The sequence below is a fragment of the Schistocerca serialis genome, chromosome 3 (assembly GCF_023864345.2).
Source record: "Schistocerca serialis cubense isolate TAMUIC-IGC-003099 chromosome 3, iqSchSeri2.2, whole genome shotgun sequence".
Taxonomy (NCBI): domain Eukaryota; kingdom Metazoa; phylum Arthropoda; class Insecta; order Orthoptera; family Acrididae; genus Schistocerca; species Schistocerca serialis.
In genome coordinates, this window is record NC_064640.1 from 141,549,383 (window position 1) to 141,572,225 (window position 22,843).

The window sequence follows — 22,843 nt, forward strand, 5'->3', positions numbered from 1 at the left end:
TCAGTATCTTCATGCAGTCTTCCTATTAGTATCATCTCCGAGCGGCAATATTTAGTGTGCTTCTTACAACGAATGTGCGATAAATTAAGAGTTGGTTTTCCCTGAGATAAAACACAAACCAATACATCTATTGCAGAAAATAATCCTCTAATAAATCAACGAAGAGCTAGCGTGGTCGCAAATTCATTTTATTCCCAGTTGATACTGACAATGACTGTTCTAAGTTAGTAGTACTGAATGAAATCGAATTGAGCATTAGTTCTTTATTTTCTCTTGAAGAAGGACCGCTTCAAGCAGTCCAAAACTTGGAAGTTGTTTCTAAAAAAGTAGTTCCTATTTAGTTTTGCAGAATGATGCGTCCTATTGCCCAAAAGTATTCTATTCATGTGTGTGGTTTGTTAACGGTCAACTTCAGTAGCAATGAGGCAGACGAATATACTCCTAACCTGTTGCTATCTGTTTTCTTCCCACGACAGCTAGTGAGATCAGATTACTATTAAAGATCATCCAGAGCAGTTTTCTAGTGTAGAAAGGGAACCGGGATGCTGAATTTTCGTGTTGTTGTTGTGGTCTTCAGTCCTGAGACTGGTTTGATGCAGCTCTCCATGCTACTCTATCCTGCGCAAGCTTCTTCATCTCCGAGTACCTACTGCAACCTACATCCTTCTGAATCTGCTTGGTGTATTCATCTCTTGGTCTCCCTCTACGATTTTTACCCGCCACGCTGCCCTCCTTATGAACCATAAAACCTGAAGTGTGGCGTATAGGCGGTTTACCACATTACAGTACACAGTACTTTTTACTCTCTACGCCAATAAACGCTTCAAAATATATTCAGCGCTATTGTGCTAAGAACGCCATTTCAGAAGAGGTTTATGTGCTGTGGGTTCATTTTATGGTTGAAATTTTCTGTATAGTTGGGGGAGAGAATGTACCTGGGACCATATGTTGTTTCGTGGTTGGTGTTTCAGTCTGGTGCCGAATTTTAGAATTACATGAAGCAACGTGCTCTAGAGGCCACCATAAGCAGTTTACGGCATTCTCTACTGTATTTGTTGTTGTGAGACGCGTTGTGTTTTGTGCAGCGCTTGTAAATATTCCCCGTTCTAAATGTTTAAGTGCTGTGTAATATATTAAAAATATTTCGAGGATATTGTTAATTCTTCAGTTACAGAGTTTTATGATGGGTAAAATTCTGTATATTTTAAAAATAAGATACATAACGTATGAACAGTTAAGCCATGCTTCGTCAGTCATGCACCATTTTGTACCTTGAAACGGAAGGTCGTTTTACCGTGGAACACGTAATATTTGCAGAAAATCAAATTAATTTCATTAATGTCTTAACAATTTTTCCTATTTTGAAAGCGGAAATATGTGTTAGTTGCCAATTAAATACAGTGCTGATACGATTTTTTCGATTGAAGCACTAAATTTGAATCGAATTCATTGTTCATAGATAAATGACCACTTTTTACGTTGGAACAGTTTTTCACATACGGAAAAACCCTACTTTTCCGGAGTAACTTTTGCAATTTCAGAAAAAGACTGCAACATACACATAGTGAATCCTATCATTTCAAAATGAACTAAGAAGATACGTTAAACTTCTATTACAGGGCTGGATAGAGGCGAAAGTTTGAAAAGTGTTCGAAGGTACAGCTCTCTCCTCTACTATAAGACGCGTTCACCCGTATCTTGTAACACTTCTCGTGGGAGGAAGTCCATGGCAACGAACGTGCACCAGGGCTCACGTACGATTTCATTTAATAATTTATTTTGTCAAATTATTATATGAACACATATAAGGTCGCATGCTTCCATTTGACAATACGTCAATTATTACCACGATTTTATTTTCCCGAGACATCATACTTTACATGCATGTCGACAAAGATCGTAAAAGGCACCAGGACAAGCGAGAAGTTCTTCATATGTGCCAAGGTCAAGTTCATAATATTCTTAGGCTGAAAATCGCACTTCAAATCCAATAATATATAGTTGATCTTTGCCCAGAGGACGCAGTATGGGTTAAGTGGCGTTCCAGGATCTGAAGAAGCGGACCGTGAGAAACCTGGTAAACGCTAAGACGGTGGAGTTTGGCGTGCGTCCACCGTTTAATGATTGAACTGACATCGTTGAAAAATATCAGTCGAGTTTCGTCAACGAAATTTAACCCAATTTTATCTTCAGAAATTTTGTCGTTGTTACTGGGCGGCAAGCAGTGCGACCGTATTGGCATAGGCAGGGGCTCCACCTGGCCTCGCAGAAGTGGTCTGTGCAACATGTGGTCGGCTTTCTGCCACCTCCAGATTACACCAGTACGACACAAAACAGATCTTTTTCGAGAGTTTGGGCGAAAGACCGTATAAATATTCTAGTCGGCCGCTTTTTGCCCTGCCAGAATGTTCACATCGGGAACTATTCTACGCGTTCTTTCCACCGGCGTTGCGAGCCATTACTCGAGTATAAAAAGAGGGCTTTCTAGCGCTCGCTGGGTCCGGGCGAGATTTGAAAATTTGTTTCAAGCAGCCATATTACAGATATCACACATCTTAATGCCACGAAACGAATAAATTAGAGGGGTCGTCGAGAGAATATCTCACGGACGTCCGGCGATATGTGGGGAGCAAAGGGGCTAAAACGAGGAAAAAAGGGTTAGTACGCAGGCGCACACAGCAATGCACTCAACGGTTTTTGCCGCGGCGGCGTTAATTTTTCATGAATTCCGTTTTGTGCTGGTCGGCCGCTGTGCTTACTCTGGGCCGCCTGCTCTTCGTCACTGCGGCGCAGAAAAAAAGACGACAGCCGCGGCCAAGGAGAGAAACTCAATTCATTACGAACGCAAACTCTAGCTAATGGTTTCCTGGCAGTTTCTGGCGTGTTTTTACGAAGCATACCGTAGATGAGAGTGCCTTCCGGAGAGTAAGAGCACTGAACGAACTACGTACACTTTTAGAAGCCTAGTTCTTGCGCCTTTACACGATATCCGGGGAGCAGTAAGTGTGCGTTCTGTGTCTTCTTTCTCTTTTGTATTACTTCCGCTATCTAAGGCTACGTTCTGTAACTGTTTCTGACTATTCTTCTTGAGCGCACTTGCGTTTAACTAAACATGTGGTATTGACTAGCTGTTAGACTGAGTTTAAGGCATTTATATCCGAACGACCGGTTAAGTAATATCTTTACGTATATGCTGTTTATTTCTCCCACTTTTTCCGTAAATGTCTCGGATGAACCGTACTTTTCCCTGTGAGGTGCTGAGATATTTTTCCCCACATGGTGTCTAATCAGAAGTCCGCAACTCGTGAAGAGATCGACTCGCTAATTCTGGAAACCCTATCACCGAAAAATATCAAGAGGTTCTAAAATGTGCAACCCTTGTCGTTTAAGATGGGTCGAATTCCGATTAGTGTTTCGTAGACTTTTTCCGTTGTGACATGTTCACTGTGTACATCATTGGGGTCTATTAATACGGTGCGTGGTCCTCATGTTTCTTTCCAAGTGTCCCATTGTTGTTTTTTCGCACTTTGAAATAATATGACATTCACAGAGCTGCTCGGTGCGAGTAATAGCCGAAATTAACGAACTGCTTAAGTCAGTACACAGTCCAAGTTTTGCGATTAATTTTAGATATATATATACTACAGATAAGGATTAGGTACACAGTAAAGCAGCTTCAGTTCCACGAATCGCTCAGATGAAATACGTGGGAAGTCCACTGACGGAGTGCACAGAGTAACTACTTTTCCTGTGCGGTGGGAACCCTTCGCAGCGTTGACGACGCCATAAGCCCGTCGCTTCGTAGAACATACAGGTGACCGTTATTCTTGAGTTGCGCTGTTGGGGTAACAAGGACTCAGCGAAGGGTTGCTGATCAGAACCGGCGTTCGGGAAGAGCGGCGGGGAGTCGGTCGGCACGTTAGGTGCGGTTGATCAGGTGCCGCTGGGTAGACGTTACGTTTCTTTCTCACGGCGCTTTCAGAAGGGTTGAAGACGCTCGCCGCACGATTGAGTCGGCACAGAACGCGAGCACGGGAGCGTGTGCGCCGACAATCGGGGCCTTACGCACACATAGTGCGCTTCCGTATTTGTTGTGGAACAGGTATCGAGCGTCCGCAGTTGATACCCTTCATTGACTCATTTAGCATTGTGAGTCAAACGCCCGTGAAAAAGAGGGTTACGCTTCTATTTTTCCCACTTTTCACCCCAAAAACCTAACTCCTCCCCTGTGGGGCTAGAGGTCCGCATTAATAAATCGCCGCATCCCTCCGGCTGGGGTGCGCCAGATACCGGTCGCGACCCCGTCGCCCGCAAAAAAACAGCCCTACCTGTTGCCGCCGCAGCGGCTGCCTCGCCGCACTTCCCCCGCGCTGCCGCTGGCCACCGCCCGCTCCTGTCTGCCACCGCAATTACAACAGCACAGCTTCCGTAGGATTATTTGCCTGCAATTTGTTTCGTCTTTATCATCAAAAGATTAACACGAAACTATTGCTTTACAGCCGCAGCCTGTCACGACCATTCTAAATTAATCTTCACCCTGCTGACACGCTGCGATACGCAGCAATTAAATGTGTGGCTCCGAAGATGACCTATATCAAAGGTTGGAATCTGTTATCCAAATAAAACGTACAGAGCGACCCAGACAGTGTTTCTTGATCACATTCTAAGTGGATAAACACAGTTACTTTTAATCGGCATTTTCGTGGAGGTTTTGCCCATCGCGTACAGGAAGGGCGACTTCTATACCGTGTTGCTGGCCACTGTGGCCGAGCGGTTCTAGGCGCTTCAGTCTGGAACCGCGCGACCACTACGGTCGCAGGTTCGAATCCTGCCTCGGGCATGGTTGTGTGTGATGTCCTTAGGTTAGTTAGGTTTAAGTAGTTCTAAGTTCTAGGGGACTGATGACCTTATATGTTAAGTCGCATAGTGCTCAGAGCCATTTTTTATACCGTGTTTCCAAAATGAATCTTTCACTCTATAGTGGTATCTACTCTATAATAAGTCTTTAATTATGGAGTATACTCCGCTGTAGAGTCAAATATTCACCCTCGAAGCTACACATAGGTTGTGCCAGACTTCGCCGTGTACGCGGACAGACCCGTAAGATATGTAGGAGAACCTCTGTGAAGTTTGAAGAATTCGGGTGAGGTTTTAACAAATTGAAGTTTTGAGTGAATCAGTGCGACGTACTTACAAAGCTCTGTTAGTAAGAACATTACCAGTGAAAGAAAATGAAGTGTGTTTGAGTGCCTCTGGAACACACAGATTTAATCTACAAGAAAGTTCAAGCACGGTGTTATTTGCATTCTAAAGTTTATGCCACTGAAGGTTTAAAGTTCTCACATCGTTTTCACGACATAAAGTCTGATCTGTCTCAATTTTCTTATACAGAAAACGTTGAACATTTAACCGCCTAGGTCAGAGTAAATGGAATATCAAACAGTCTCGAATAGCGACACACAGTTGTTGCACTTAACTGGCGCTGGTTCATTTCCGCGTGTCCAGATGACCTTCAACGTTGCAACATCATCTGTGTGTGCGCTGTATGTAGCTACATCAATTCATTTTGTCGTAAAAGTGCGAAATACGTGCCGTGACATGCAGTAAACAACATGTTTTACGGCGTGGTGAGAGTGGATTGGCGTTAACTCTCCATTTGCATTGTGAACAATTCACCGAGAAATGCAGAAGAAGTCGTCCCTGACTTTAATGAGGGAAAGGACTGACCATCTGGATGAGTTTTTCGTAAAATAGCACGAAGGATAGACCGGAGTTGCTGTAGGGAGATTCAAGTAAGTGTTCCCTCTGTTAGAGCCACGTGTGAAGCACATTAAAGTTGCTTCCAGGAAGAAGTAACCTTTTAAAATTCCAGGTGCCATAAACATGTGAAACGCATAGCATAGCCGATGAAAAATCTTTCATTTTTCTTAGCTTGACCTCGCCGTGAAAACAAAGTTTGAATAGCTTTCGATGTCTGTCAGTTTGTAATTCTATAGGAACACAGTAGTTTGTCGGACGGAATACGGATATGGAGTAAAAGTTTCATGAAGAAGTAATCATATATCCTAAACAGCATGACTGGCCCTGGCTTTTGTCATGCCACATACGGAGCTGATATAATAAAAATATACTTAAGTTTGTGGAAATTGCTGCACCAAGGAGAATACGTGTGAATGAATTGAACTTAATACCACAGATTGATTACATACACGACAGTTACACGAGATTGATTACATACACGACAGTTACACAAACGATGGGAATTACGCAACTATACATGATCTCACACGTAGATCAGTCAGTATAATGAAGCTTCGCGTCAAATGAAACAACAAGTTTTCTGTTACCAGTCACTGTTTATTTATCTCCAAGACACGTTTCAAAGATGTAAACCTCCATCATCAAGTGGATTAAAATTTTTTAGTATGGCGTGTGTGTGTGTGTGTGTGTGTGTGTGTGTGTGTGTGTGTGTGTGTGTGTGTGGTGTGTGTGTTGTGTTGTGTTATGATTTTTTGGACGAACTTAATGGCGCTGTCTCCAGTGGTCACAGATTCCTTTCACTGTCGTAACACATCACATGTATACTGTCATAACAGTCACGGTAAAGCCTAACCTAAAATGTTCGCATGTAAAGTGAAGCTGCACATATTGAAATTGGAGACTAAAAGTCGTAGTTTGCAAACAAGGAGCGGATGTTTTCATGGGGAATTTCCCTCCACACTGAGCATATTCGATTGGCGACATGCCTGCCGTGCACTGGCCAGGTAAGATACAGGACGTATCTGTAGTATGCTAGCATATTCCTGAACGTACATGGCCTGGCCTTTTCCTGCAGTAATGTGACATCTAAGAGTTCACTGGAGGAAGGGATGAACCTCTGACTAGAAATTTCCCGTTACTGTTAAGATTGCCCTAAATACGCGTTAGTGGAGATCATAACTTGAATCCAGTGATCCCTTCAGGTATACCTGTGTCTGCTATGCCATGGCAACCCTTTTACGCTACCATGACTATCGGGTGAAAATGGGACTCGTTTGAATGCATTACATTTTGCTACCAGGAAGTGAAGCGCATCCCTCCCGCTGCGATTCTAGTGTCTAAGACACTACGCTAACTCTCTCGGTGATTCTTTCGGGTCATTCCTTCCGTGTGTTGCAATTTTCAGTAAGGTCAGTATAAATATTCAGAATCTAGATACCGCGTCACCAGGTTTGCTATTAAGTTAAATGTTCTTTCAATTGAAGCGAGATAATCATAATTCCAATTTAATTTTTGTAGTTGTTTTTGTTGTGAGGAGTGAAACTGTATTATAGTTTTCTTTTTCATTTGGCCTAAATTACAGTATATCTATTGCAAGCAATCTTAGGAGCTGGAAACAATGTTAGTTTTATTAGTCAGAATTGTTTGGGCTATTTTTGTTATGACATCGACACCAAGATCATAGCAGATTAAAATCAAATTCTGTTTTGCATATTTAGAAAAACTTTTAAAGGATTCCGACAAAGTTTTTTTCAAGAAAGTGTACTACCGTTCATCACAAGTGATTAAGTTAATACACTGAAAACCTGTACCAGAACGTTCGAACAAAAATTGAAAGTGACTGTTTGCAGATACGAGTTCACATTTAAAAAAAAAAAACGCCTCTTCATCATATAGCTAAATTATATAATAAATATTTGTGAGAAGTCTCCCCTATAGGTGGATGGGTAACTCAGTCCAAGGTCGGAAGAAGACAACATCATATGATGACCAGTAAGGCCGCACGAAGTAAAGCGCTGTGGTGTTCAAATCAGCCTACTGGTTGTGGACAATTTCGCTTTGATTAGATGAAGGCGGCGCGCGGGCACCTTAGAATAGATGAAATTGTACTAATACCGGGTGTTACAAAAAGGTACGTCCAAACTTTCAGGAAACGTTCCTCACACACAAATAAAGAAAAGATGTTATGTGGACATGTGTCCGGAAACGCTTAATTTCCATGTTAGAGCTCATTTTAGTTTCGTCCACCTACGCTCAGTGGAGCACGTTATCATGATTTCATACGGGATACTCTACCTGTGCTGTTAGAACATGTGCCTTTACAAGTACGACACAACATGTGGTTCATGCACGATGAAGCTCTTGCACATTTCAGTCGAAGTGTTCGTACGCTTCTCAACAGATTCGGTGACCGATGGATTGGTAGAGGCGGACCAATTCCATGGCCTCCACGCTCTCCTGACCTCAACCCTCTTGACTTTCATTTATGGGGGCATTTGAAAGCTCTTGTCTATGCAACCCCGGTACCAAATGTAGAAACTCTTCCTGCTCGTATTGTGGACGGCTGTGATACAATACGCCAATCTCCAGGGTTGCATCAGCGCATCAGGGATTCCATGCGACGGAGGGTGGATGCGTGTATCCTCGCAAACGGAGGACATTTTGAACATTTCCTGTAACAAAGGATTTTAAGTCACGCTGGTACGTTCTGTTGCTTTGTATTTCCATTACATGATTAATGTGATTTGAAGAGATAATAAAATGAGCTCTAACATGGAAAGTAAGCGTTTCCGGACACATGTCCACCTAACATATTTTCTTTCTTTGTGTGTGAGGAATGTTTCCTGAAAGTTTGGCCATATCTTTTTGTAACACCCTGTATACCCTTAAACAAACTCTTAAGTCCAAATCCACGGACATCTAAATACCTGGGTGCGGAAGCAATACACACGAGCTTTACGACAATTACCGTCTTAGTAAGGGGTCCGACCTGAAATGCCGCAAAATCAGCTCGCCGGGACACTTTAATGGTGGCGGAGCGTTTTGCGGAATTCTCGCGACACATTATCGCCGTTGGGACGATAAGGCGAGCGCGGGCTGGCGGCTGCATTACATATGCATTAGCCGGGTCATCGGCCGGCTGTTCATTCATTGGGCGGTACGGACCGGTTGCGGGCCCGCCGGCGCCTCCTGTGTACCATCAGCCAGCCTCCAGTGGCCCGCTGCCCTCGCTGCTCAGGCTTCCACTCACATCCAGTCTGGCTTCACAAGGAAGATGCAGAACAAATACTTAAGTGGAATGTCCCAGTGCCAACTCTCGTATGGCCATTTTGTTGGACGAAAGCTCTAAACGACAATAAGTTTCCGGTAGAAGAACCGTCAGTATCTTCCGTATCGGTGACAGAGTACTAGGAGTGACCAGTTTAGATTTGGCAGCGTAAGTGAACTACTATCCGCGGAGAATGATTCAGGAAAATGGAGGAACATCTCAAGCAGATTCGTCAGACCAGGATTTACTCGTAAACATCGCCTCTTCGATGTTCAAATGGCTCTGAGCACTATGGGACTTAACTTCTGAGGTCATCAGTCCCCTAGAACTTAGAACTACTTAAACCTAGCTAACCTAAGGACATCACACACATCCATGCCCGAGGCAGGATTCGAACCTGCGACCGTAGCGGTCGCGCGGCTCCAGACTGTAGCGCCTAGAACCGCTCGGCCACCCCGGCCGGCTCTTCCATGTACTAGGGCAAACGTTTGCTCCTGATTATGCTATCTGTTCAGATAAAATATAATCCCAACACGTCTGTCACAGGAGGAGACTGTTGTCAGAGACATATGTTGCAACGTAATATGTAGTCAGTGGTAAGACGAAGAGAACGATTATTAATAGGCTAGAGCTTGGGTTTATTGATACTGTAGTGGTTTCCGGTGATTAAGGGTGGCAGTATGGTGCTGGTGTGCAAGACTCACACTCCCCCTTGGCCATCGAACTTACTTGTAGTTACTTCGCCGATCTTCTTTTCAGGATAGCCGGCTGCGATGTTTTGCCCAACTTTTTCTCCGAAGATAATATGCTGTTTTGGAGGAATTTTCTACTCCGTACACTCGAAAATACTTTGAACTCAGTACCACTGTATTTTCATCACAGCCGGCCGAAGTGGCCGTGCGGTTAAAGGCGCTGCAGTCTGGAACCGCAAGACCGCTACGGTCGCAGGTTCGAATCCTGCCTCGGGCATGGATGTTTGTGATGTCCTTAGGTTAGTTAGGTTTACCTAGTTCTAAGTTCTAGGGGACTAATGACCTCAGCAGTTGAGTCCCATAGTGCTCAGAGCCATTTTTCATCACACATAACAGTTTTCATACAACCAAAACATTTCTCGTAAGCTCGACACCTTCCGGTCCGTCAGAAACTATAACATTCATTTTTCCATAAATACAGTCTGCAAATCTCTCCGAGTTTAACAAGGCAACTATCCGGACCTTACGAAAGTAAGTGAATGAATGAATAAGTAATTGTCTCTTCTCTTCTGTCAACAACATTCAGATGTTCACACAATAATGCCTGACGTCGCACGGAGTACGGCGCGTTTATTCCTTGAGCTGAACGTGTAACTTCTTAGGCAGGCTCGGCCCTGCTCGCGCCGATCATTCGTCCGATACACGTCCGTCCTGCGCACACGTAATTGTGGGGCAGTAGACACAGTTCTACTTTACCACACTCATCTCTAAAATAACGCTTGTTCGAGACGGTGGAAATACGAGGGTCTCTAGAATTTACCCCGAAATTCTCGAGGCACTACAATACGTGATACTATTCGTATCCAAATGACCAGGTATTCCATCTAAAGTATCGCCTGCTTTGACGAGACTATGAGTTATTACCACCTGTTCTACATCTACATTCTGTAAGCCACGTTGCGGTGTGTGGCGGAGGGTACTTTGTGTACGACTGTCACTTCTCCCTTTTCTGTTCCAGTCGCGAATGCTGCACAGGAAGAACGATCGCCGGTGAGCGTCCGTGTGCACCCGAATCTCTCTAAGTTTGTTTTCGTTGTCTTTTCCCGAGATATACGTCGCAGGAAGAAATGTATTTATTGAGTCTTCTAGGAACGCTTGGTCTCGGAACTTTAACAATAAACCACACCGTGATGCAGAAGGCCTCTCTTGCAGCGTCTACCACTGGAATTGGTTGATCATCTCTGTGACGTCTTCGTGCTTACTAAATGAACCTGTAACGAAACGCGCTGCTCGTCTTTGGATCTTCTCTATTTCCTCTATTAATCCTATCTGGAAATTTGTGGTATGTTCCTATGGGACCAAACTGCTGAGGTAGGCTTACACACTACCCACCCATGCCCGCGGGAGGACTCGAACCTCCGACGGGGGGAGGAGGATGGGGGGGGGGGGGGGGGGAGAGCAGCGCGAACCTTGGCAAGGCGCCTCAGACTCCGCGGCTAATCCTATCTGGTGCGCATCCCATACTTACGAACGATATTCAAGTATTATTCGAATCAGTGTTTTGCAAGCTACTTCCTTTGGTCATGAACTACGTTTCCAGATGTTTCTTCCAGTGAATCTCAGTTTGGCATCTGCCTTTCCTGCGATTAGTTTTGTGTGGTCATTCCTCTTAAAATTGCTCCTAGATATTTTATGGGAGTAGTTGCTTCCAGTGATTCTTCTGCAATCGTGGAATACGAGTCTTTCTTCCTATGTATACGCAACACGTTACATTTATTTATGTTGAGGGTGAAATGTCACTCGCTGCGGAAAGCGTCGATCCCCCGCAGGTCTTGCTGCATTTCGCTGCATGGAGCTTCCGATGTTGTCTACTGTGTGTCATTTATATATGTATTGTGAAAAGTAATGGCCTATGACTTTTCCTTGGGGTACGCCCGAAGTGACTTTTGCGTCTGAAGACTTCTCTCCATTGAGAATGACATGCTGTGTTCTGTTTGCTAGAAACACTTCATTCCAGTCGCATAGTTGGTCTCATATTCCGTACGCTCGTACTTCGTTCATTAGGCGTCAGTGCGGAACTGTCAAGGAACGTGGCATCCATCTGGGCGCCGTATCTATCGCTTTCAGGGTCTCATGGACGAACAGAGCAAGCTAGGTTACACGATCTTTGTTGTCGGAATACATATTCCTACAGAGGAGATTTTCTACAAACATTTAGGAGCGCACTCCAATAATTTGGCTCAGCTAAATGTAAGCTACGGAGTTAACTGAATCATTTGTGTATTGTCATTCACCCCGAGACAGATAGTGCAATTTTCCAACGCAGAATGGTCATGTTGCTTTTGATTGTCATTCCTTATGATTTCGATGTTCCTCGAAATGATTCATGCGAATGTCGGTGTTGTTACTCCAATGTCATGCAAGTGTCCATGTCCGATGTAAGACCTCGAGTTTTAGAGGAGGCCAGACACCAAACCCACGAATAAGCTCCGTGCCTTCCCGCGCCCGTGGGAACGCTTATGGCAGCTAGCTAAGGCAGGTGGTGGTTAGCTGTCAAGCTCCGTCTGGGGTCGCGCCGAAACGTTGTTAATCCTGTAACAGCTTGGCCTGCGAGCTGAAACTTACCAGTCTCGTCGTACCAGACAACGCGCAGTGCAGTTTATACAGGAAATTTCTTCGTTTGAGAACCTGCAGCAGTAGACAGTCTTTCTAGCCCTTCACTGCAAGTGTCTCATACCATCGACAGTAAGATGACTGACCTGTGCTTCGCTTCTGATCTCCGGAATGAAAATTAGTTCTTCGAACCTAAATGTCTTTGGCCGATATGTCGATTAATACCATATGCCACGTTGCCATCTGACAAGACAAAAAACGTTTGTATAAAGTCTGACACAGAATCCGCGCTCATTTACATCGAATTGCTGGTCACTGACCACATGCCAGGACATGAAAATTTAACGTACTTAGGGCGATTTATGTCTTGTAGACGGAGATAGTACTAAAGATGTAAAGAAGTAAAAACTGTGAAGTCCAGGCTCCATACAATCAGAGTCAGTGAAGGTTCGCACGTTGGTTTCGATCTCCTGTAACTCTTCTGCTTTAAAATATGTAAGTAAAACGTCAAGTAGATATTTTGTTATTACTCGCCAAGAGGAATACGAATATTTTCGGACGACAAAGTTGTCATAGTGCTGTGAAGATAAATTGTTCGTTACTGTAGCTTTAGGGAGGCATTAGGGACTGGAACGTACCGAGACGAAACGGCAAACTCGTTTTCAATACATATCAAACCTATTTCTCGATGTTCCGAAAAACATGCTAGTTCTCATTCAGAGGAAAGGGGTGGTTGTATAACAAGTGTTAATCCGCTGGCAATAAGCCGGATTTCCGGCTTCGGACGCCTGGACTGTGAAACATACTTTATACACCGTACGTTAGTTCCACTCGTTGACCTATTATATTTAGCGACGTTGGGTGGAGGTTCCTAATGGAAGACCTGTTTACCATTATGAAACGCAGCCCGTGGTGAAGTAAAGCGGAGGTCGTGGAGTCGAGTCCCAACAGGGGCATGATTGTGAACTTTAAATGATACATTGCTGTGTTTGTCCTAAATAGGTATGGAATATGAAATGATGATAAGGAAGGTCATTACTAATGAGCAAAATAGGTATAATATGTGTATTCAAAGACGACTATAACATGGACGAAATGGGTGTGATGCTTTAGAAACTGCATGGACTTTACATAGTTATATATCCTCCCCTAGCCCACCAGTGGGTGGGGGGGGGGGGGGGGAATTTCTTCCATCACCAATATTCGAACCAGCTACCTCTGTATCAATCGCCACCGCGTTAGCGTCCCTGGCCTCGTAGGCGGGTACGCATTAGTCAGCTCTCTCTTTTATCAGCTGTAGCAACAAAAGAAATTAATGGAGTCGACGGTGACGGCGGAACACCTTAAGAGCGAATTCGGAGGGGCCGTGCAGCGCGCATGCGCCGCCGGAGCTCGCAACCTACTTCCCTCTCCTCAAGTTCAATGGGTGCACGCTAGAAAGTAGACATCTTCTCGCCACTGTGAAATATACGGCAGCATTTCTGTGCCGCGTGCCTCGCTCGATTTCGTTACGGAATATTACAAGTAGGTTAACAGCCGCTCCGCACGGTGTGTGTGTGTGTGTGTGTGTGTGTGTGTGTGTGTGTGTGAGTGAGAGAGCAAAAACGGCTGCCGGCGCGCTGTCGTCGGTTTTCGAGGCGGGGCGCCGACAATGAAAGCCGTGCATGATTATTCTCCACCTGTAGTCACCCCACTATTCCGTGCCGTGGAACAGGCTTCAGTCTGACCATTGCCGTCGACATTATCAAGTAATCAGAGGTTATCGTATTTGACGTTACGCACTCATTAGTGCCCGAAACATCTGATAATCTATCCGGGTATAACAGAAGATGCAGAAAAGTTCTTGTGCAAAACGAGTTTCCCGAACTAATAATTCGAGATGATTCATTCGAATAATATGTATCATCTGTATCACAAATCTCACCCCCCCCCCCTCTCTCTGCATCGTTATATACTCTGAAGAGCCAAAGAAACTGGTACACCTGCCTAATATCGTCTAGGTCCTCCGCAACGCGACGTGGGGACTTGATTAATGTCTAAAGTAGTGCTGGAGGGAATTGACACGATGAATCCTGCAGGGCTGTCCATAAATCCCTAAGAGTACGAGGGGGTGGAACACTCTACTGAACAGCACATTGCAAGGCATCCCAGATATGCTCAGTAATGTTCATGTCTGGGAAGTCTGGTGGCCAGCGGAAGTGTTTAAACTCAGAAGAGTGTTCTTGGAGCCACACTGTAGCAATTCTGGACGTGTGGGGTATTGCATTGTCCTGCTGGAATTGGCCAAGTCCTTCGGAATGCACAATGGACATGAACTGATGCAGGTGATCAGACAGGATGCTTACATAAGCGTCACCTGTGAGAGTCGTATACAGACCATCAGGGGTCTCGTATCACTCCAACTGCACACGCCTCACACCATTTACAGAGCCTCCACCAGCTTGAACAGTCCCTTGCTTACATGCAGGGTCCATGGATTCATAAGGTTGTCTCCATACCCGTTCACGCCCATCCTCTCGATGCAATTTGAAACGAGACTCGTCCGACCAGGCAGTATGTTTCCAGTCATCAACAGTCCAGTGTCTGTGTTGACGGGCCCAGTTGAGGCGTAAAGCTTTGTGTTCGTGCTGCCATCAAGCGCATACGTGTGGGTCTCCGGCTCCGAAATCCCATATCGATGACGCTTCGGTGAACGGTTCGCAAGCTGACACTTGTTGATTGTCCAGCATTGAAATCTGCCGCAATTTGCGGAAAGGTCGCACTTCTCTCACGTTCAACGATTCTTTTCAGTCTTCGTTGGTCCCGTTCTTGCAGGATCCTTTTCCGGCCGCAGCGATGTCGGAGATTTGATGTTTTACCGGATTCCTGATATTCACGATACACTCGTGAAATGGTCGTCCGGAGAATCACCACTTCATCGCTACCTCGGAGATGCTGTGCCCCATCACTCGTGCGCCGACTACAACACCACGTTCAAACTCACTTAAATCTCGATAACTACCATTGTAGTAGTAGTAACCGATCTAACAACTGCGCCAGACACTTGTTGTATTATATAGGCGTTGTCGACCGCAGCGCCGTATTCTGCCTATTTACATAGCTCTGTATTTGAGTACACATGCCTATATCAGTTTCTTTGGCGCTTCAGTGTGTGTTAGATGTTCCGTAAATACAGTGACGGAAAAAAATCGCAGCGCAAAAAAAAAAAAATTAATATAGAGTAACGTTATTTCGGGAATACACGTGTCTAGGTAACATATTTATGTGATTAAGACTGTAAGATCACAGATAAGCCATTGCAAATGTGAAGTGCTGGTACGTTAATAACGGATGTAACCGCCAGAATATGGAATGCAAGCATGCAAACGTGTTGTTCAGGTGCCAGGTGACTGTTTGTGGGACGGATTTACATGCGTATTGCACTTGGTCGGTCAATATAGGGACGGTTAATACGGATTGTGGATGACACTGGAGTTGTCGTCCGATGATGTCCCAAATGTGCTCGATTAGAGACAGATCTGGTGATCGGGCAGGCCAAGGCAACGTACTCTGTAGAGCATGTTGGGTTACAACAGCCGTACGTGGGCGAGCGTTATCCTTTTGGAAAACACCACTGGAATGCTTTTCATGAATGGCAGCATAACATTTCAAATCACCAGATTGACGTACAAGTTTGCAGGATAACCACGAGAGTACTTTTGCTGTTGTAGGTAACCGCACCACAGACCACAACACCATATGTAAAACCACTGTGTCTAGCACGCAGACATGTTAACAGACCTCCACCCAGCTCTCACGTGAGCTCTCGCTTGATACCGCCGAAGTCACAGACGGCGGTGGTTCGGGGTCAGTGGAATGCGCGCAGTAGGGCGTCTGGTTCGGAGCTGTCGTTGAAGTAACCGATTTGTAACAGTTCGTTGGGTCACTTTGGTGCCAACTGCTGCTCAAATTACTGCTGCAGATGCAGAACGATGCGCCAGAGCCATACGCCGAACGTGATGGTCTTCACTCTCTGTAGTGCCACGTGGCCGTCCGAAGCCCAGTCTTCATACGACAGTACATTCCCGCAACCATCGCTGCCATGTACAATGGCTACATTCCTTCCAAGTCTTTTTACATTATCGCAGAAGGAACATCAAGCTTCTTATAGCCCTTACACGAGCTCTTTCAAACTCAGTGAAGTGATGATAATTGAGTGTTTGTCATCTTAAAGGCATTCATGACTAACACCAACTCACTACGTCCAATCTCATACGTAACTAATGCTCGCTACCGTTACATCGGGTATTTAAAGCAAATCTGATTTGCATCCTGGTAGTGGCGCCACTAGCACCACTCTTAAGCGACTGACACGAAATTTGGATAGACATCTTTCAGATGTAGAAACACGCCTACTAATTTTCGTTTATGTCGCACAGCTCCTTCTAGGTGTTGCGATTTTTTTTCCCGTCAGTTTAAATTGGAAGCCTTTGGTAGCTGAACTGACAGGATACTTGACTTGCCTGGTGGAGGACCAGGGATCGATTCTCGGTACTGCAGGGTGGTTCCTTGCTCGAAGGACTGGAACGGGGTGCACGCAGCCTCGTAAGAACAACTGAGGAGCCACTTTAAGGAGACGTAGCGCGTATCGTAACGTGTTTCGAAAGGCTACGTCATTGGCAAAGGGAGCAGTGTGCTGACCACCTGCCAGTCGCGTACCGCCGTGTAACGACGAATGAAGTAGCCGACGCGGTTCGGAGGACAATTCCCTGCACACATAATAGCACCAAGACTTTTACAGTGACTTCTGTCGAATTTAACTTAATGAGGTACAGGTTTGTTGTCTTTTTTATACTCATGTTATGACGTATATCTGTAAACTAACTAGCTGATATGAAAATTAGAACTGAGCTGAACACAGCGGAAAACAGCCTGAAACGAACAGTAAAAGTGATAAGCACATCCATGTGTAGTTACACTAGAGCCGTCAGGTAATGTCTCCTTCGAAAGGAGAGGTAATTACAAATACGTTTGCTTTCACACAGCAGAGGTAATTACAAATACGACGTTGTTATGGCTTAATTTGTTAGTATTTGTATAGAATCTTCCGTTATGGCTTTTGGAAAAGAGTTGTGCGACCTTTTCCATTGAGTGGTGTAAGGAAATCACATATAAATATTGCAACATTGAGCCAAAAACTGCCCCATTGCACGTTCGGACACTTCTTTAACATCGTATTGACACATTATTTATGTCGTTATTTTTTACACTGTAAAAAATATCTTCTTAAACTGAAAGAGTAGTCTCCGTCTTTTCCTTCTTAGGGTGCTATAACTTCTACTTATTTTATTCTTCTGATACGGCAGGTCATGTTTTGTGTCAGTAACGGAAGTTGATTTTATTACGAGCTTTACTTTCAGCTAGTTCTAATCCCACTCATAAATAATTCTAGAAACGAGTTAATTTTCTTGAAATGGGTACCTATCCTAGCAGTATAAACAGCGAGCCCCTCCCAAAATATCGTGGTGATAAACAAATTCGTAGCGAGGCAGCTGGCAATTGCGACCGAATGCAATCCTCGGTAGAGAGCGTTGTTTCTGAAATTCGCATTTGCTGAAGCGGCTCCAAACCTGTCGGTGTCGCACTTATTCAATTAGTTTACGTCTCGTTTTCGTCGCGATAGCTGGGACTGGAAGGAACGCTGCAAGCAGCTGGAGGTCACAGTAGGTTTCCACGTGACGCAGCGCTTCGTGCTAATGAAACAGCGAGATGCTGTTCATTTGCGCCCTTCTGAGGATCAGCCTCACTGCATACAGTTAAATCCAGTTGGGTGTCAATGCATTCATCAAGCATATACGTGATTCTGAATTGGTGGATGTAAAGTGGAGATCTAGCCGAAGAAAACAGCTAACAACTTATCCCCGCTGAGACCACACCACGATACAGATACAGGCCGTCGTAGGTAGTATGTTTTGCATCGCATCAACTGTAACTTACAGCCAGAAGAAGTTGGGAACAATTCGCTGCTCTCCATTTTTAAGGATACATTTAAAGAATTTTGTAATTTAAATTTTTGTAGCCGCTTTCGTGGCTGACGTCGCCACACTGGCGTATCTCGGAGGCTCTCGATCCAGAGCTCGCCGGATTGAAACCTGGAGGGAAAAAGAAATTTTCATCAGCATAACTTGACTGGAAAAGAGAGATCATCAGTTCCAGATGACCGAATTCTGCACCAGTGGTCCCAGTTAAATTCCAAACTTCAAAAAATGGTTCAAATGGCTCTGAGCACTATGCGACTTCTGAGGTCATCAGTCGCCTAGAACTTAGAACTACTTAAACTTAACTAACCTAAGGACATCACACACATCCATGCCCGAGGCAGGATTCGAACCTGCGACCGTAGCGGTCGCTCGGTTCTATACTGTAGCGCCTAGAACCGCTCGGCCACTCCGGCCGGCTCCAAACTTCACTAAAGAATTTTATAGAGTTGAGAAATCATACCCAATTGACGGTTATGCTCTCCGACAGGGCCTCGGACTCAGTGGAGGTCCACTTCTAACGCGCTGATTTTAATCGATTTCCTCTCAATTTTTTCGTCTCTATTTTTTCATCTTGTCAATGTTCCACAGGATCGTATCGAATGCGCTGAGTTTGTTTAACGGAGGCCAGTAAACTTATCTGAGCGAAGTGGCGTATGTACATTCCACTAAGAGGAACAACGTTCAAATCGAATTCTAGCGCCCTCGATTCAAGAACAGTGACCGTAGTACGAAGAGCATCCCATCTGAAACACAATGCGTCGCCGCTATGGAAGTCCATTGATATTACATTCCAGTGAGGACAGCTCGAAGCGTATTTGTGTGTGTGTGTGTGTGTGTGAATTAATAAGGGACCAAACTGCTGAGGTCATTGGTTCCTAGACTTACACAGTACTTAAACTAACTTAAGCTAAGAAACACACACACGCACACACACACACACACATATGCCCGAGGGAGGACTCGAACCTCCAGCGGGAGCAGCCGCGCAGTCCGTGACATGGCGCCTCAATGCGTATTGCTGTGAGGATTTATCCTTTAAGTTGTCGCATAATGGTGTGGAATAATGACGAAGATAGCAAGAAAGGAATTTCCACGAGTGGGGAGAGCTTATTAACTTACAGAATTGCTCATAAAACTGTAAATCCTATCTGAACTAGGAATAATCGGTAGTAAGAGACGTGGCAGCTCAAAACATTTCATTCGCAGCCGTAAAAAACAAGGAAAGTAAAATTTGCTCTCATATACAGCAGAAATTGTTTCAGGGAGACTTGGAGTCTCAGGGAAGTGTTTTGACGACGCCTTGATACCAGCGCCGTGTGGTGTTTCAGGCAAGATCCTGGAGACACTGTCGCTGAAACAGCCCGCGCCGCAGCAGGCGAGCCCGCCGACGCCGCCGCGCACGCCCTTCTCGCCGCCGCCGGCCGCCTCCGCCTCCACCTCCGCGTCGTCTGCGTCCTCGTCGTCGGCGTCGGCGTCCAGCTGCGGGCAGCGCAAAGTGGAGCCGGCGGCCGAGGCGGCGGCGGCGGCAGCGACGGCAGCGCCGGCGGCGGCGCACCTCCCGCAGGCGGCGGGCCAGCCGCAGGGCCAGCAGCCGCAGGCGCCGCCTCCGCAGCAGCAGCCGCCGCAGCAGCAGCCCGGCGCCGGCTCGCACCCGCTGCTCGACACGCTGCGCCACAAGGCGGCGCTGCTGCAGCAGCCGCGCCTCTCCAACAACGCCCACCACGTGCCCCAGGTCAGTATAGCCGAGCGTTCAAAATAACTAAGGCAACACTTTTTTCCCTAAAAGCAGGTTGGTTCCCTACTCTTTTGGCTACAAACCCCTATTTTTGATCGTCGGTTAGGCGGCGAGGAGTCCAGCGGGCATACACCTTTGAGTATCCTTTACTGGTGGACGAGTGTGTCAGCACTACCAGCACTGATGTCCAGTTGTACAGCGAGGTGTTTGTGATCCGTCAACCACCTCGAACGAGAGGGTACGCACGTTCCAACACTGCAGGAGCCACAGCTGTGTGCGGCCAGCGGGCACGCGGCAGGTCGGACAGGTTCGCGCGACCTTATTGCGATGATGCCAGACGCCTCGCCCGACAGCTCACCGTGCTTTTGTTCACTGCCATTCAGTGCCAGGTCTCCGTAGACGTTCTGCAAGCGTTTACGAATATCTACGAAAAGAAACTCAAGAACAGCTCTCTGCTTGGAACGCACCTTCTTTTACAGATGCCATTTGAAGCCTACGTATAGCCCCGCTACCTATCGCAACTTCATGAAACTATTGGGCCTGAAGCAGGAATGTTGGATGATGTCCCACAATAGATTCCACACTTTTTTTAACCGGAATTGGACGAGAAAAAAATGTGTACCATTAATTATTCAACACCGCTCGTATGGTTCAAATGGCTCTGAGCACTATGGTACTTAACATCTGAGGTCATCAGTCCCCTAGAACTTAGAACTACTTAAACCTAACTAACCTAAGGACATCACACACATCCATCCCCGAGGCAGGATTCGAACCTGCGACCGTAGCGGTCGCACGGTCCAGACTGAAGCGCCTAGAATCACTCGGCCACAGCGGCCGGCCCGCTCGTATGTTTCTTTTTTAATGAAAAATCGAGAGACTGCCCAAACGAAGTGCTTCATCTTTGTCTTAAAATGCTACAGTCGACCGCCAGCAATGGATAAAGAGTTTCTAAATGTTTTAGTTGTATTGATGGCCACAGCTAGGATACTAGATAAGTGGGAGCTAGTGTTGCAGGTTCGAATCCTGCCTCGGGCGTGGATGTGTATGATGTCCTTAGCTTCGTTAGGTTTAAGTAGTTCTAAGTCCTAGGGGACTGATGACCTCAAATGTTAAGTCCCATAGCGCTCAGAGTCATTTGAACCCATTTTTGAAGCTGGTGTTGCAATTGTAATGAGATGATTGGTACTTGATCTGTGATGCGAGACATTGGGGTGCTTGAACACCGAAGTGTCGATAAACCAGTCACAGCTTATGGTGATCGTGTACGAAGGGTGGTCATCAAGTTTTAATTATCAAATGCACCAGTGCTGCAGACATTTACCTCCACAAAGAACAGTAATTTTGTTTTTTCTTGGTGACAATTAAATAATCATAGTTACCGCCAGTAAGCTGACCACAAGAGATATTACCCACGTCTTTAAAAGAGCATACTGGCCAATTTGGAGCGTTGTGGGTGGTGTGGAACTGGTACTAGGAGGTCGTCTGAGCCTCCACCACTGACGTCAGTCAAGGCAGTGAAGTGATGTGTATGTGCTAGTCGGTTGTGTGGAATCAACTCAGTAAGCTGGGTCAAAGTAGAGTATTGGCAGAATGCCAGAAACAAACTGTCGTGTTTTGATGTACCCATGACCACACCGTGAATGAAGTTGCCTGATTTCTTTATGCACTATCCAACGTGTCTACAAGGAATGGTGTAGCACTCGCAGCCATATAATTGACAGGGACCTGAGACGAGTGTCACGCCTTGTCAACGATTATCAGCTTCAGACATTACAGGAATTATTGTTGCTGTTGCTGCACACAGGCCCTTCTCCTCAAACAGTTTCCGAACGAACATTGCGGAGGGAACTGCATCCAATGGACATTTTGAGTCCAATACCTCGCAAAAGGCCTTTGCTATATATCCGTTACCAGCCATTACTTTCTTATCTCAAAGTTTTCTGTTCGGGATTCCCTACCACCTATATAATTTTGGCCGTAAAGGTGTAGGATACCATGTATACGATGCGCAACGACGACACACAACCTATCAAAAGTGTCTTCAGATTGGAAGACTTCGTGAGCCACACGACACTTCAATGGTGTATGCTCTCAGCACTTCTATTTCTTTCTCACAGTCCCCAAACAGACTGAGGCTACGAAATCCTTCTAGCTACTTCTTTGCATTGTCTTTGAAGCTCCATTTACCGTTGGAATAACAGGAAAATGAAACATAAAGATAACAATGACAACAAATCAGATTGAGAAATCTTTCTTTTAAGCACCCAAGACTCAAGTGAGTATGCTAATTGTGGATAGCCTCAAAACACTGTCTTTTACCTATTTTTAACGAGAATATTTGCCACCTATAACGATTATCAAAGTAGAAACTATAACCCTTAAGAAAAAAATGAGTATCATTCCCAGTATCTTTTATTGCATACCACAGTGTCGTCAGTGAATAATTGTACGTATTTCGAATTTACCTTGTTTCAAACTCGTTTGTGTGAAATACTAGAAGCATTGGCACTGTTGCAAAATTGTTGGTATAGTTGTGATGGCAATAGGTCACCTACCGTTACTATTCACGTACTGACAACTGTCATTTAGAAAGACACGCCCAGTCTTGCAGCTACATTTGTCTTAGTTACAGACTTTCATGATCCTGACGATCCAATCCTGAAGTGTGCTATTCCGAGAAAAGTAGGCGCGTTGCTGCATTGTTACCTAGACTGCCGATATGAGCCCGTTCCATTGGAATGTTGTTTCTCCA

The 22,843-nt window shown here is 45.4% G+C and overlaps 1 protein-coding gene across 1 annotated transcript in view; it reads left to right on the forward strand.

Annotated features, from left to right (window-relative positions):
* The first annotated feature begins 20,054 nt into the window (after positions 1–20,054).
* Positions 20,055–22,843, forward strand: part of LOC126469846 (zinc finger protein castor homolog 1) — a 106,728-nt gene continuing 103,939 nt past the window's right edge. The window contains exon 1 of the mRNA XM_050097142.1: positions 20,055–20,085. The gene's annotated coding sequence lies outside the window, so the exon portion shown is untranslated. The remainder of the gene's footprint in view (positions 20,086–22,843) is intronic.